Source organism: Sceloporus undulatus, chromosome 5, assembly GCF_019175285.1.
Source record: "Sceloporus undulatus isolate JIND9_A2432 ecotype Alabama chromosome 5, SceUnd_v1.1, whole genome shotgun sequence".
NCBI lineage: Eukaryota > Metazoa > Chordata > Lepidosauria > Squamata > Phrynosomatidae > Sceloporus > Sceloporus undulatus.
Window position 1 is genome coordinate 25024519 of NC_056526.1, and position 15967 is coordinate 25040485.

Genomic DNA, 15967 nt, shown 5'->3' on the forward strand with positions numbered 1-15967 from the left:
ATATATTCCTTTGAAGTGGTTTTGCAAGAGTTGTATGTTGAGGAATCATGGAGCCCCTCCTGTTGCAATATCCTGGGAAATATTTTTACTGCACACAAGATGCTGGTTTCACCATCACAGTGCATGAACCAACAGTGCAACCTAAATCAATGATGGGCAATCCTTACTCCCCTTGATTTTGCTCATATACCCTGGCAAAACTATATTTTCTAAGTGCCCTGGCAAAAAGGATTCTACTATTCCAGTATTCTCAGTGTTACAGACAGGTGACATGTACACCTTCTAGTAATGGAAATAGCACCCACTTTAGATGAGCACTGCAAGCATTCCAAATTCATTTTATGAACTATGGGTTTTGGGAGCACCACTGTCCTAAAGCATCCTCTGCCTGTATTGTCAAGGAAAACTGATCATGGTAACAAGCTGTCCTTTAGAAAGCCTTGGTAAGCTTTTGAGAAACTGTAAGCTTCAGGAGAACATTGTTCTAAAATGACAGTCTAATTGGAGCAGGGTGAATGCATGCTGATGCTTTGTTGTACAACTCACATTATTGAACCAGTTAATTAGAAATGAATCCCAAACTCCTAATTGGCCAGAATCATGGTGCCTGTGATCTGTAAAGCAATTCAGCTACAATACTGAAATTTAATTCCATTGAACCACATTGCCTTAATAGCCTTTTTTAAAAACTGCCTTAAATTTGAGAAAGATAGCACTTATTTATGCACCACTATTTAAATGTTCAAAGGGGCTTATATCAATATGACTGAGACAAGAGTGACTTGCTTTAAAGTGTTGTTAGAAGGCTTATGAAATCTTGCAGTCATATTGTAAGGACAATTATACTGTGAAATAAAAAAGTGGCCAATTCCAGGGCACCTTACAAACTCCTAGCACAGCAGTAGGAAATGTGTGGCTCTCCAGATGTTGGACTGCAATTTCCAGCAGCACTAGCTAGAATAGCCAACAGTAAGGAATACTCAAAGTTGTAGTTCAACAAGTGCTGGAGGGCCACACAATTCCCAACCATGTCCTAGCTGAAGGGAGAAGTGAACCATGGCAATTCTCAGCTTACCTGACTTCGTTCTCTGTTCAAATCTATCCCTTGTCAAACTTATAAACATAGCATATCTATTTAGCTCAGGGGGTGCAGAACACAAAGCCCAGAAAATACATGTGCACCCCAGTGCCTTAAGTGCATCCCCTTGGGAGATGCCCCAACTTGCACTCAATTACATTAAATTTTTCCACCCTATCAATTTGATAGCAGGCTGCTCTTTCTGCACAGCTGCTAACAGCAAAGAAAGAATGATCTGTATCAGGACTGCCAGGGGAAGGAGCAAATATAGAAAAAATATTCTCCACTTTCTCCCGGTGAAGAATGGATGTATGCTGGGATGCTTGTGTGTTCAAAAATATATAGGTACATATGTGAGTTTACTGGTCACCAAGCCAGTATCAACCATGGCCTTCACCTCTGAAAAAGCTATGCATTCCACATTGATGTTTAAAGTAGAGCACAATTTGAGAACATTCTTTGGGCCACAACTGCCAGTATCCTGCACCACGCATGGGAGGGGGATAGAAAGCTCTAGTCCAAAAAACCCTTTATTTTCCAAGCTGTGATCAGGTAGTAATCAGAATATAAGTACAGAAATAATTAGAAATCCTAGATCAGTACGACATTCTTCAGACTCATTAGCCAAATTAAAATTTCAGATAATGTGTTCAAGGGTAAAAATTTAGCACATGACTGGTCTGCAGGAGGTTGGCCTGCTCTCTCTGACTAGTTGAGGTATGTGGCAATGGCTAGGAACTGCAACAATATCAGTTCCAAGAGGGATGCTATTCAAAAGTGTGCTGCATCATTGTTAGGCAAGTCCCATGTAGTTGTTGATTGGCTTCCCTTTCCTAATAAAAAGCATATTTCCAACAATACTCCAGTGATCTTTGCCATTTTTACACTCAACCCTTGAGACTGTATAGGGATACTTTTACACCTGATCACATTTGTTGCCCTGAGGCAGAGCCTAGAAGACTTTGGCTACTGGATGTTACCAAAATATAATAGGCGGGTTACAGACGGGCAGGGGAGGACGTCTTGGAGGTGTATTTAGCTGAATGCGGAGCCTCCAGACGGCCCGCCCCGGGGGCGTGCTTCAGGTGTTGGAGCTTCCACACGGGGGGGCAGTGAAGACGCCTCACCTGGGTCCGTTTCGGACCCGGAGTTTCCAAACCGCCGCCTCGGAGGACGCTGCAAAAAGAGAGGCAGCTTCCTCACGGGCGGCCCAAACCGCGGCTTTTTTTTCTTTTGCCGCATGAGAAGTGCGCAGCTTCGCAGCTGCAGCGCTAAGCAGCGGCGGCAGAAAGCACCCAAGCCCCTTTAAACTTTTTCCCTGTGACTTTAAAGCTAGGCAGGAGTGGTGTGAGGTAGCAATGTCCAAACTCTGTCCTTCCAGGCGTTTGGACTTCATCTCCCAGAATCCTAGACCACAGGGCAAGGTGGCTGGGGATTCTGGGAGATGAAGTCCAAACGCCTGGAAGGACAGAGTTTGGACATTGCTGGTTTGGGGACGAGTGAGCCAGGCATGGTGGGAGGAGAGAACAGGAAGGGTAGAATAGAGTAGATAGGGCTGGGAGGGAACACATGTCCTGGGAGGCGAAATGATGTCTTTATGGGACATCATGGGACCTAGTGCCTTGTCAGTGCTCCCTGCCCCTTGATCCCAGGCCCAGGCCCCCTGTAGTTGCCCTTTGCCTTTGGGGGCAAGTTTAGAGGGCATCAAAAGGTCTTGGGCACATTCAAGCTCCGGGGTCTCTCTTTTTTTTTTTCCTTTGCTAGCTGGCGAATGCGCAGCTGCGCAGGGCTAAGCAGCGGCGGCAGAAAGCCTAGGGGCACATTTAAAGTGCCCAAGCCCCTTTAAAACAATGGTGGTCTCCTGCCAGCTGGTGATCAGCTGGTGTTGGCATCCTTGTCCGCTTGCACTTTGCCAGTGTCAGCAGCATCATAGATGCCTCCTCTCCTTTGGTCCCCACGCTCCTGCTGAATCTGCAATGCGCAGCCACAGCTGTCTCCGCTGCCACCGCTGTCCCCCCTGCCATCTCCCCTCACCTCCCTTGTACATATGTCAATATTTACAGTTTTAGCGTTTTTTATTGTTAGGTGAAAATGGCACAGGAATGTGTGTAGGGGTGCACTTTAAAGTCCAAACTTTCCAAGCAGCGCATGCGTACATGTTGCTCTAGGGTTAGGGTTAGGGTTACGAGGCTTAAAATGCGCCGCAGCTGTGCCTCAGCTTCCACAGCTGCATGGCAGCGGACGTTGCAATTAAAGCCTGACTGCAAACTGCGCATGTTCCAAGACCCCAACTCACTATGCGACGGAGCTTTTAAATGGGCAACTTAAAGTAGCGGCGTAGCAATTCTGGTGTACCGGTGCAGCAGCTCTCATGGCTTCTTCCCCTTCTCGATATGTGTCAGCATTCAGGTAGGACTGCTCCAGTTTCTACAAAATGTTTGGCTGGGACCATATAGCTATCAGGTCAGCCGTCTCAGTATGAGACCAAGACGTCCCCCTGCCTTTTTTTCGGGGTGCTGGTGGATGGCTGTGCCATCCTGCCTGGTGGCAAAGGGGAGCCGCCACAGAGCTGTGCCAGGAGCAGCCGAACTGTGCCCTTTCCCAGGTGAGAATGGCGCAGGAATGTGTGTAGGGGGTCACTTTAAATCCCAAACTTTCCCTTTTCACTTTCTACAACCAAAACATCCGCCGGCAAAAGTTACAACTTCCCGCGGTTCTAGCAACGCATGCGCACAAGTGGCTCTAGGGTTAGGGTTACTAGGCTTAAAATGCGCCGCAGCTGTGCCTCAGCTTCCACAGCTCCATGGCAGCGGACGTTGCAATTAAAGCTTGACTGCAAACCACGCATGTCCCGGGAACCCGACCCATTATGCGACGCAGCTGACACGGAGCTTTTAAACCGGCAACTTATATTTGCGGCGTAGCAATTCTGACGTATCGGTGCAGGGGCTTACAGACGGAGCTGCGCAGGTACGCATCAAACAGAAAAGAAGCGGAAAAAAGCAGCACCTTTTTAAAGCCGCTTCTTCCCGCTTGGGGTGTGCGGGGGGCGTGTTCATGACGGCATTCAGGTAAAGCCCGTCTGAAGGCTCTACCTTCATGACGTCATGAGTACATCCCTTTTTGCCCGTCTGTAACCCGCCATAGTTTGAAGACCCCTGATTTTATCAATGTAGGTAGTCCTTCCACTAACACAGACTGCAAGTATTTCATAGCATCCTTGTGTTCATAGTTGTTGAGGCCAATTCATCACTTGATGGCCAAACTGCTGGGGGTGAGCCCCTCTGTACTTTGCTAGGCTGCTTGTTAGCAGCTTTCCACATGGCACCCAGAACTGGCTGTACTGTAGGCACTACTACCACAACCACAACAACATCGGAAGAGGAGAGAAGAGAGAAATATTCTTTCAATGAGAGAAAATGTGGAAGGTTACAGAGATAATACAATTCACCTGCTCCAACAGCTTCAATGGCTGCTAGTCTGTTTCTGATCCCAATTGAAAGTAATGGTTTGGACCTATAAAGCCCACATGGCTTTGTTTCAGGCTATTTGATAGACCATATAATAATAATAATAACAGATTTATTTCTAGCCCGCCCAATCACGAAGAATCCGGGCGGGTTACAACAATAAGATATAACAAATTACAATAGAGTTAAAAAAATCAAACCCTAGACCTACCAACACCCCCCATTCCCAGTACTAAAACAGAATTAAACAGTAATAATATTAAAACATTAAAAACATTAAAAACATTGAACAACCAAAAAATAGGCAGAAACATTGGCGGGGGGAAACAGACAAATGAGGGGACAAATATCTTTATATCTGGGGAGGGTAACTAGGTTGGAAAGGCCTGCCGGAAGAGATCCGTCTTGAGTGCTTTCTTAAAAGCTACCAGAGTGGAAATGTGACGGATCTCCTCCGGCAGGTCGTTCCATAGTTTAGGAGCAGTAGTAGAAAAGGCCCTCTGGGAGACAGATGTTAGCCTAGATTTTTTTGGCTGTAGTAGATTTCTTCCAGAGGACCTTAGTGTGCGGGACGGACAATAGGGAAGAAGGCGTTCCCTCAAGTACTCTGGGCCCAAGCCATGTAGGGCTTTAAAGGTAATCACCAACACCTTGTACTTTGCCTGGAAACTAATAGGCAGCCAGTGCAGGGACTTCAAGACCGGTGTTATATGGTCATTCCTAGAAGTTCCCGTGATCAATCTGGCTGCCATATTTTGTACCAGCTGAAGTTTCCAAACTTGGCACAAGGGTAGCCCCAAGGAGAGTGCATTACAGAAGTCCAATCGAGAGGTTACCAGTGCATGTACTACTGTTTCCAGGTCCCTCGGCTCCAGGAAGGGGCACAGTAGGCGTATCAAACGAAGGCATCCACCTGAGCTGTCAGTTGGAGTGACGAGTCAAGAAGCACCCCCAAGCTGCGAACAGAATCCTTCAGGGAAAGTGTGACCCCATCCAGAACTGGCTGACACAACTCCATTCCTGGATTCGGGGTTCCTATAGCAAGTACCTCCGTCTTACCTGGATTCAGCTTCAGTTGGTTTTCCCTCATCCAGTCCATTACTGCCCCAAGACAGGCATTCAGAGGAGAGATGCCATCCTTAGTCACTGCTTCAGTCCGAGACATAGAGAAATATATTTGGGTGTCATCAGTGTACTGATAACACCCCGCCCCATGTCTCCAGATGATCTCTCCCAGCGGCTTCATGTAAATGTTGAATAGCATTGGGGACAGGATCGCACCATGAGGGACCCCTGATTTGAGCTCCCTTTTGGCCGAACAGCTGTCCCCAAGCGACACCATCTGGAACCTGCCTGAGAGGTAGGATCGGAACCACTGCAATGCAGTGCCTCCAATACCCAACTCTCTCAGGCATTCCAGAAGGATACCGTGGTCAATGGTATCGAAGGCCGCTGAGATGTCCAAGAGCACCAGCAGGGTCACACTTCCCCTGTCGATGCCCAGATGGAGATCATCGACTAAGGCAACCATGGAAGTCTCAACTCCGTATCCCGTCCTGAATCCGGTTTGAAATGGATCCAAAAAATCCGTTTCATCCAAGACTGCTTGTAGTTGATTGGCGACCGCTCTCTCTATCACCTTGCTCAAAAATGGTAGTAATGAGACTGGTCTGTAGTTATTTCTATCCAGGGGGTCCAGGGAGGGCTTTTTAAAGAGTGGTCTAACTACTGCCTCCTTGAGACAGGGAGGCAGGAAGCACACACACACCCCTACGATCCTGACCAGACCATGAAATCTACAGGAGAGGCACTTCTTTCAGTCCTACCACCTTCTAAAATACAGTTGCAGGAACATGAGATAGAGCCTTCCCAGTGGTTGCCGCTAGACTTGGAACTCCGGTCTAAAACCCACTGCAGAAATAATCCAGTCTGAGACCGCTTTAAGTGCCCTGGCTTAATGCTAGGGAATTCTGGGAAGTTTAGTTTTATGAGACATTTAGCCTTCTCTGTCAGAGAGCTCTGGTGCCACAACAAACAACAGTTCCCACGATTCCCTAGCACTGAGTCAGGACAGTTAAAGCAATCTCAAACTGGATTATTTCTGCCGTGTGTTTTGGAACTCCCTCTCCAAGGAGTCTAGAAAAGCCCCCCTCCTTCTGTTGGCAAGCAAAGACTTTTTTTATTCAGATAGACTTTTAGAATTGAGGGCTTGCGAGTGGGTATTTTAGATTGTATTAAATTGTACTGTTTTACTTGCTTAACTATGGCGCGTTACAGAAGAAGGGCGCTCTGCCGCCGCCTCCATTTCCGCCACCAGGAAGCCTCAGCCTCCAAACGGGGAGGCTTCCCAGCGGCAGAAAAAGAAGCTGCAAAAGCAAGGGCAACGCGGATGCTAAGCGTCCAGCACGTAAAAATGGCAGCGCCCGTGTGTATAGGGCACCACCATTTTTATGCCCTCATCACGTGCTAGAGGTGAGGCCGGTATGGATGCTAAGTCCTCGGCCAACCCCTAGCACATGACGAGGGTGGCACAAAGGCCCGTCTAGAACAGGCCTATAACTTTCAAATTGTTTTAGTACTGATAGTGATTTAATTCTATTTTAAAGTTGACTTTTTCTGTTTGTTTGTTTTTTAATTGTGTTTCAATCATTTTAATTTGCAAATTGCCATGAGGCCCAATCTTGTGGGAAAGGTAGGATGATGAGGATGATGATGATCTTGCAAATTGTGGCTGAATGTCCAGCTTCATTATGTTCCCATGAAGGGAAATAAAGAGAGGGGGAAACAAACACTCTCAGAGGCTGTGTAGACCAGCAAGAAAAGCTGGCCTGTGGGCAGAGTCAGGGTGTGGCGTCCATATGATGCATACCCCAGCTCCGCTCCCAGGCCGGCGTGACACTGCACACCGCACCACATGGCATGCAATGTTATGGCGCTCCTCTGGTGCTGCGTTCATATGACGCAGCACCAAAGGAGCATCATAAAGCCATGGCACCGGGGCTATTGCACCCTGCAAAGGCCAGTTTGGGGCTGCAGCGTGTGGTTGCCATGGAGTGTGACTCCAATCTGGCTGTAAAAGGGTCTACTGGAGGCCATCCCTTAGGGGCAGTCTGCATAGCCCCTCAGTTATCATTTGCAAATCCCATCTGAGAGTGGCTGTCTTTGCTCCTCCTCCATCTCCTCTGCACAGGGGCTCACTTCATGACAGTCCCTAGGGACAGGGTTTAGCAGTAGGGGTAGGGCTTGCCACTTAATCTGGCCTGCAGAAGGTCTCACCACTGCATTCTTTCTATTTCACTATCTCCTTTTCTTTCATTGTCTTCCATATCTTCAGTTTATGTGTCAGTTTTCTGTTGCTTATCTTGGCTGTCCTGGTATTGATCTTCAGTTGGTTTTTGTTTTATTTTCATTATCCTTTGTTTCTTATCGTTTCTCAGATGTGTTCCTTTTCTCAAAGTTTTCCAGAAATGCCCTGGCTTTCTGTACCATATTTATTTGTCATCTTTTTTTGCCTGTTCATGAATGATAGTCCAGATGGATTTTCCCACTTATACATTACAGTATATTATTTGCTCTCATTACTTTAATGGGGAAAGATAATTCCTTTCGTAGTTTTTTGTGAAGATGCCAGCCACAGATGTTGGTGAACGCCAGGAAGAAACTGCTAGAACCCACATAGCCCAAAAAACCCACAAAAAACTATGGATGCCGGCCATGAAAGCCTTCGACTTCACATAATTCCTTTCCTCTTCTTAAGATTCCTGCTGGGATATCTTTGAATAATATGATCTCGCTGTCCTTTATTTTTAATCTTGTATGATAATGTTTCTGAAGAATCTCTTCGTTTATTTGTGTTGTGTTTGCATGATTTCCAGCAGCTACCATGGGGTTGCAAAAAGTCATAAAATTTGCCTTAATAATTGCAGAAACAAAACATGCCAGGCCATCCTAAGTCCTAGTGGCATTAGAATTATAGGATCATAAAATCATAGGGCTGGAAGAAACCACAAGGACCATCCAGTCTAACCCCCTGCTATACAGGAATACATGATCAAAGCACTCCTGACAGATGGCCATCCAGCCTCTGTTTAAAAACCTCCAAAGAAGGAAACTCCACTACACCTCAAGGAAGTATGTTCTACTGTCAAACAGATCTTACTGTCAGAAAGTTCTTCCTAATGTTTAGGTGGAATCTCTAAAACATTAGGAAGAACTTTCTGTCAGTAAGAGCAGTTCAACATTAATACTACTAAGGCTTTATATGCCATGTCTGATGGTATGTACTGTATCTGTTATAATTGCAATGGCTACTGGCTTGACAGAAATAAAATCTGATTTGATTGGGCTTCCACTTCTGCTGTAGAGCCAAAAGAAGTCGCAGAGAATTCCTATTGTGTCTCCAACAAGCCATTGCTCAATATTTGCAACAGAATGAGGATATAATGAGGATATGTCCATCTATTGGAACAACCCAGTACTTGAAAAGCATCCAAAATATTGTAACAAACAAACACAGAGAAAAGCATCAGTGTTGCTTTCCAGTTCCCTAAGGCTTGGTAATGGATAGCTGTAAACAGATGTGAGAAAAATAATAGTGAGGGGAGCAAGTAATTGGTAGTGCTTCTTTCTGAAATGCTCAAACAGCAGCATTCAGGGCGAACAATGGCAAATGGTGGCTTCCACATCAGGGAATAATGAAAACTCTCTGGGTTTTAGTCTGAAATTTAAAGAAGCTATTCAAGGTTCTATTCTATTTAAAGAAGATATTCAAAGGCAGTAAGGTTTAGCACTTTTATAGTGGAAAGAGAGGAAGACCACATGCCAGATGGCTACCCTTAATCAGGGAGGTCATCGACATGAATCTGCAAGACTTGGGAAATTATCACATGGCAAAAAAAAGTGACTTACCCCTACCGACTGCATCCCAGCTGCATCCCAGCTCCCAGCCACTTGTGTTTGCAAATCAGTCAGTTGAGCACAGCTGGGAGCCAGGATGCAACTGGGATGCAGTCAATGTGTGGCATCAGAGGCATTTTTAATGTGATATTTCCCGACTACATCCCGTAAGTGACTGTATCCCAGCTGGGGTAAGTCATGCTTTTTTTGCCATGCGATAATCTCCTTAAGCAGAGCAGTGAAAGACAGAGGGTCTTGGAGATGTCTCATCCATAGGGTCACCATGAATTGAGGTCGACTTGAGGACAGTTAACAACAGAAACAAAAGTGGGACAACTCCTTTCAATTTCAATGAAAAACCCATAGTATATCAAAAACCCATGTCACCCCACTGACATGGAAGCCAACAATCACCACTAGTTGTTTTTGGCTGACTGACATTACCTTCACTCTCCAGCAAATAGCAAAACTTACCTAAAGCTCCCTAATGGCTCTATGAAGCAAAAACTGAATTTCTGCACGCATATACAAGGAAAGCATCAACCTTTGTGCTAGATGTACCTAGTTTACAGTGGGGCTTTGGTATGTACTGGGGTCTGATTCCAAGAGCACCCATAGATACCAAAAATACATGGCTGGCTCCATCTTTTGAGAGAAACTATCATTGTCTCTATGTCCCTTTGAGTCCAAACTGATCTAATAGATCTTCAGGAATGTTTACATTCCAATTCAGTCCTCTTCAGAGGAAACCTGCTTTGTTTTAGACATCTCCCAGAAATGTGGGAATCAACTCAATTTGGTTCAGGCTATCTCTGAACCCAAAGCATACCCTTAGCAATAATTGGAGCAGCATTGTGAAAAGTGGCTGCTAGGAAGTGTTTTTTGTTTTTGTTTTCTGAAACTGAATATGAATTCTGGTCACTACCTGTTTTTTGGGAGAGGAGCATCTCCTGGCCTAAGACTGCCCAGAGAGGGCACACAGTAAAACTGTCTCTCATGTCCAAAAAGGGTGCAGGGAACATTTTGAGGGTTTTTTTTAAAAAAATAAAAATAAAAAAAGAATAGCTTTCTTAAATTCAGTGAGGCCTGTGCAAACCTTGGGAAGTTGCACATTGCTGAATTAGAAAAACGGTCAAAGGAATTCTAGGAAACACACACAGAGTGCTGAATGTAATTCACCATGTTTTCTGGACAAACCATTGAAATCCCTCCCCTAATTCTACCAAGATCTCTGCAACCTCCACATCAAGCAAAAGTCTACAGTTTGCAAATTTAGCAGCTCCCATAAAGGTTAATCTTATGTATAATGTGCCCACGTTAACAGTTATTCAACAGCAGATATAAGTTGCGTTCTGCAATAAAATAATTCAAATAAGCATACACATGTGTTCACAATATATTTGATTCCCCCCCCCCTTTTGATCTAAGGGCATAATTTGCCAAGAACTCCTCTAGCACAAGCCTTATTAATGTGACTGGGAGTTGTGCAAGAAATTATCTCCCCAGGACAAGCTTGTAAAGAGTATGAGCCTGCAGGACAGTTCTTCATAATTTATTAGATTAAAAAAAGCAGAAAACCTCAGCAATATGAAGCCCCAAAGAGTTTCTTATGGCTGTTCCAATACAAATGAGTGAACAAACGGAAAAAGAAAGGAAAGAGGCAGAAAGGAATCCCTTGATAATCAGTAACAAGCCAAAGAGTTTTTTGAAAAGTATCCTCCTAATCTCAAACCGTGTCTTGTATTTTGTAAAAGAGAGTATTAAACAGAAAATACCAGCAAGGAGAGAGGGATTCACCTTTACAGAACTGGGATATGGTCAATATTAAATTAATATTGTCAGTGATGGACGAGTTAGGATTTGGTGGTCCATTTTCTAGATACTATGATATGACAGCAATTCACCTTATTTGCCATTCCTTGAGGCCACTTAAATTTATCATGATTTAGGGGGCTCGTCATAACATAACATAGATTTGGCTACCAAGATTAACTAACCACTCTCAGTCTCTCCACATCATATTTCCCCCAGAAATGGTTACAATCAGCTCTTCAAACCCACTAATTTTTTATCTATGGATTCAACTATCCGTGACTTGAAAATATTCAAAACAAATTCCAAATTCCAAAAAGCAAACCTGGATTTTGCCATTTTATATAAAGAACACCATTTTACTGTGCCATTGTATATAATGGGATTTAAGAATCCACAAATTTTGGTATCCATGGGGGTCCTGGGACCAAATCCCAATGGATACCAAGGGTCCACTGTAATTAATCTTGGTAGCCAAAGCCAGACTAAGATAAACATGATAAACTTGTGGTCTCAAGGAACAGCAAAGAAACTGAGGTGCTTTAAAAAAGGGGCGTCTCTTATAGACGCCCCTGGGCCTAGTACGGACTCCGTCCGTACAAGATGGCGCCGGCCCTTCTACATGGCCGGCGCCATCTTTGCGTATCGGACGCTGGGCGTCCGTACGCGTCGCGCCGCTTGTGACGTAGCGAGCGCGCCCCTGGCGCCTCGCTAAATGAAGCTCCATTTTGGAGCTTCTTTTTCAGTCTGCGCGGGAGTCGGGCCGTGTGAAGGCTCCGACTCCCTGCTACTGGCGGCAGCGGCAGACCGCCGCAAAGCGGCGGTCTGTACCCCGCCTGAATTGCTCTTATACCAGGGATGAGAAGCACATGGTCTATGGACCATGTGCAGCCTTTGGACATCTTTATTGACACCCACAATCTTCCCACAAAGCCCTATGGAAAAGACATAGGAGGAAAGGGGGAATTCTGCTTCTGGAAGCCTCTAAGAGCAGCAACCCTCTTCTAAAACAAGCTCCAAGTAAGAGTGTTTTAGTGGTCAGGGAATATTCATTAGGGAGGAAACAAATGTAGGAAGTTTTGAAACCACAAATGAACCATGTCAGCCCCTCTCCCCAAAAGATGGGGCTCAAAAATAGCCTATATGGCATCCTCCATAGTCTCTTAGGGTTACTAGTGACCATTTCATTGTATAGGGGCTTATATTCTTCTCACCTTTTCAGGTCCAGATGGGTTCTCCCCCACAAAGCAGCCAATGACTGCCCTTGGGGCAATGGAGAAGAATGAAGATGTAGCCCTCCAGTGTCCCGTAGGAAATATCAATACAAGCCCTCCAAATATATGTGCATCACTGCCTTATGCTATTGTTTATTTAACCTGTACATAAATGCATTACAGTTTGCTCCCCTAGGAAGAAAATATTCCTTTTCCTCTCGCCCTGATTTTTAGAATATCGATCTCCCTTCCCCTCACCACACCTATATACATTAATCTCTCATCAGTGCACACACTAAAATTCACCTCTTTTCTACATTCTGCTTTTCCAGGATGTATACCTCTATCTCTCTGCTTTGTTGTATATAGATCTTCTAACCATGAGGGTACCTCAAAGGCAACTGTACTTTGGACTGATTATTATTTCATGCTATATGCTGAGTTTTAGGATTAAATGATATTTTGAACAGAGTGGTCGTCTTTGGATATAATCCTAGACCCACTCAACCAACCATGAACTATAGAAATCAGGGAAACTGAGAGGGACATATAGAAATTCACCTTAAACTTCTAGACTTTCAATGTTTGGCCAAACCTAGACTGACACCAATTTCCTCTGTTCTCAACTCCACCCCACCCCACCCCAATATCCTGCAACTTCTACTTCTATTGCAGTTGCTGACTTTGTCTTTACTGAGGATTTTGGCTCTTTTTATACTGTAAGCATTTCCATGGATCCTTTCTTAGTGCATTAACACAATGCAACTTTGTCCTATAACAGCAGTCGACATAATTGACTTCATCATACAGTGGCACTGCATCACATATTGAGAAAAGTGAGGAACAAAAGGTTTTTAAAAATTGATTGTGATCTTAGTGAGTGACAAAAATCTTAGTGAGTGAGTGACAAAAATCTTAGTGAGTGGCCTGAAGACAAAGAGCCCTCCTCCTGACCACCATCTTGAGGGGGAGAGAGGCCTGGCCTGAAGACAAAGAGCCCTCCTCCTGACCACCATCTTGAGGGGGAGAGAGGCCTGGCCTGAAGACAAAAAGCCCTCCTCCTGACCACCATCTTGAGGGGGAGAGAGGCAGGCCAGCAACAACAGGCCTCGCCTGGAAGACAACATTCTTTTTTTTATTAATATCAATATTTCTTTTTTTAAAATATTTGATTGTACTTTGTATTTGTCATTGCAATTTTTTACTTGTACACCACTATGATCAAAGCGGAATAGCGGTCTATAAATAAAAACATATTATTATTATTATTATTATTATTATTATTATTATTTTAAAAAGCCAGAAACCACGTAGAGCTGTTTCAATAGGATTATATCTTCTGCAACCTTCCTATGACCAACTTGAGTACCTAAAACATTTTTTAAAAACTATTTGCCTATCCCCTGAGACTGTATAGTACTTCGAGGTTTTCTAAGCCCTGTTGCTATTGAAAGGCTACATACTGATGCTAAAATATTCATGCCTAAGAGATTAATTCCTGATTACCTTCTTCTTAGAATGGTAGCTTTTTTTTTCACAACATGCTCTTCTGGATGTGCCATATAAAAATTTTATAGAGTCACCCTCTGTTTTAACTCCAGCTCTTCTGTCATCAGAAACCAAAATGTAGTTGATAAAACAGATGTGCGATTCATGCAGCCATTCAGACTGTATGTCACAGCATCCTCAACCAGCCAGCCAATGATAGGGAACATTGAGAGTTCTAGTGCAACATATAGTGAGGCACATGATTCTCACCCATTCTATAAGGGAATACATTGCTATAGATTACTGACTGCAGACTGTCAAGAAAGGAAAGATCAGCACTGGACAGCACCTCCACTCATTGCCATTCTAGCAGGCATAAAATTTCAAAACAGGCCTGTCTTCCAGAGCAGCCATGTCTTCCAAATATACTCAGTTGAAGTGTCATTGATCTCAGCAGGATTATTTGAGCATCAATATTATCATATCTTACTTCAAGTTATAATTCTAAGAAGCTGTGCAGTTGTGGTAATATGTCACATTGGAAAAAGATGTTCTCTAGCCCAGACTGTTAGAATGGGTTCCACAGACAGCATTGCACAAACTAAAAAATTACTGTTGTGGGTAAGAAGTTAAAATTGCCACTACCACAGATATACCAAAAGAACTAAAACTGATTTTTTTTAAAGATACTCATCTAGATTCTGTCCAGGTTTTCTACCTTTCCATTTCTAACTCAGGTATTATCAAACTGTGAATAAAATGATACCCAGAAATTCAACACCACCACAAAAATGAGATCTGTTTGCCCTTTCTTTCTCTTTAGAAAGGAAAGATGCTCTAGCTTGCATTTGGGTGGGCGCCATGGTGGTGGACAACACTCTAGCACTACAGAGAACACCAGCAAAACCACAGAATTTCAATGATTACTATGGCAGCACTAGTAAGCACTGAATTTTAGCCAATGAATTTTAGCAGTGGTTTGGGTGGAATCAAGTGCCTGTTACCAACCTCTGGATATTTCACATCTTGCTGTAACTCATAATTTCCCCATAAATCACAGGGATATTTGGTTCCAGAAATGTAACTGAGGTTGCCTGGGACTAATTGTGTCAGTGGTCCATATCACCTGCATATTCTAGACCAGTGGTTTCCAAACTTTGGTCCTCCAGGTGTTTTTGACTTCAACTTCCAGAATTCTTAATTGTTAACCAAACTGGCTAAGGCTTTTAGGAGTTGAAGATAAAAAAGAGTGCAGGACCAAAGTTTGGAAATCACTGTTCTAGACGCTGACTATCATGGGCAGGAAAATAAGTGATGCCACTATACAAAATTTTACAACAGTTCCCAAAAACCAATCAGAAATTCACATTGCTGGGGCAGATCATTTTGGCTGATGTTCCATTCCTAAAGAGCTAAAAAGTCCCCAGGAAATGGATGATTTGTCCATGACAAAGATTCCACCCAATTACTATCAATGTACAGGACACTTGATTCTAGGAAAGTATAAAATAACAAATCTAATGCACTCTTGATTTTAAAAAGTTTTCCCCACCTCACCCCATCCCAGTACTTCCTCATGTCTACTGATCTATAACAATATGACCATGTGCCCTAGGTGAAACATTTACCACACAGACAAGGTGGTACAGTGCTTAATGTGTTAGACCAGAATTCGAAAGACCCAAACTCTTATTTGCAAGGAAACATGAAATTCATTAGGTGACCTAGGGTCAGTCACTCTTCCTTTCCATAACCTACCTTACAGGATAAGAATAATGTGGGGAGGACAGCTATCTCGACTTCACTAGATGAAAGACAGGATATGTTACTAGACTGGATAAATAAACAGATAAATAAATACATGGCAGAATAATTTATCATGGACTGAGTCAGTTGTATTTTTATAGCCGTAGTGTTGCTTTGTTGAATATCAGAGAAAAAACAGCAATAAAAGGTGTTCACAACAACATCTTTTAAAAAAAAGAATGAATGAATCGGAGCTGTAAAAT

General features: G+C 43.8%; 1 protein-coding gene across 2 annotated transcripts in view; it reads right to left on the minus strand.

The window, feature by feature from the left end:
• TMEM178B (transmembrane protein 178B) overlaps nt 1–15967 on the minus strand; it is a 367738-nt gene that overhangs the window by 290894 nt on the left and 60877 nt on the right. The window lies entirely within an intron of this gene.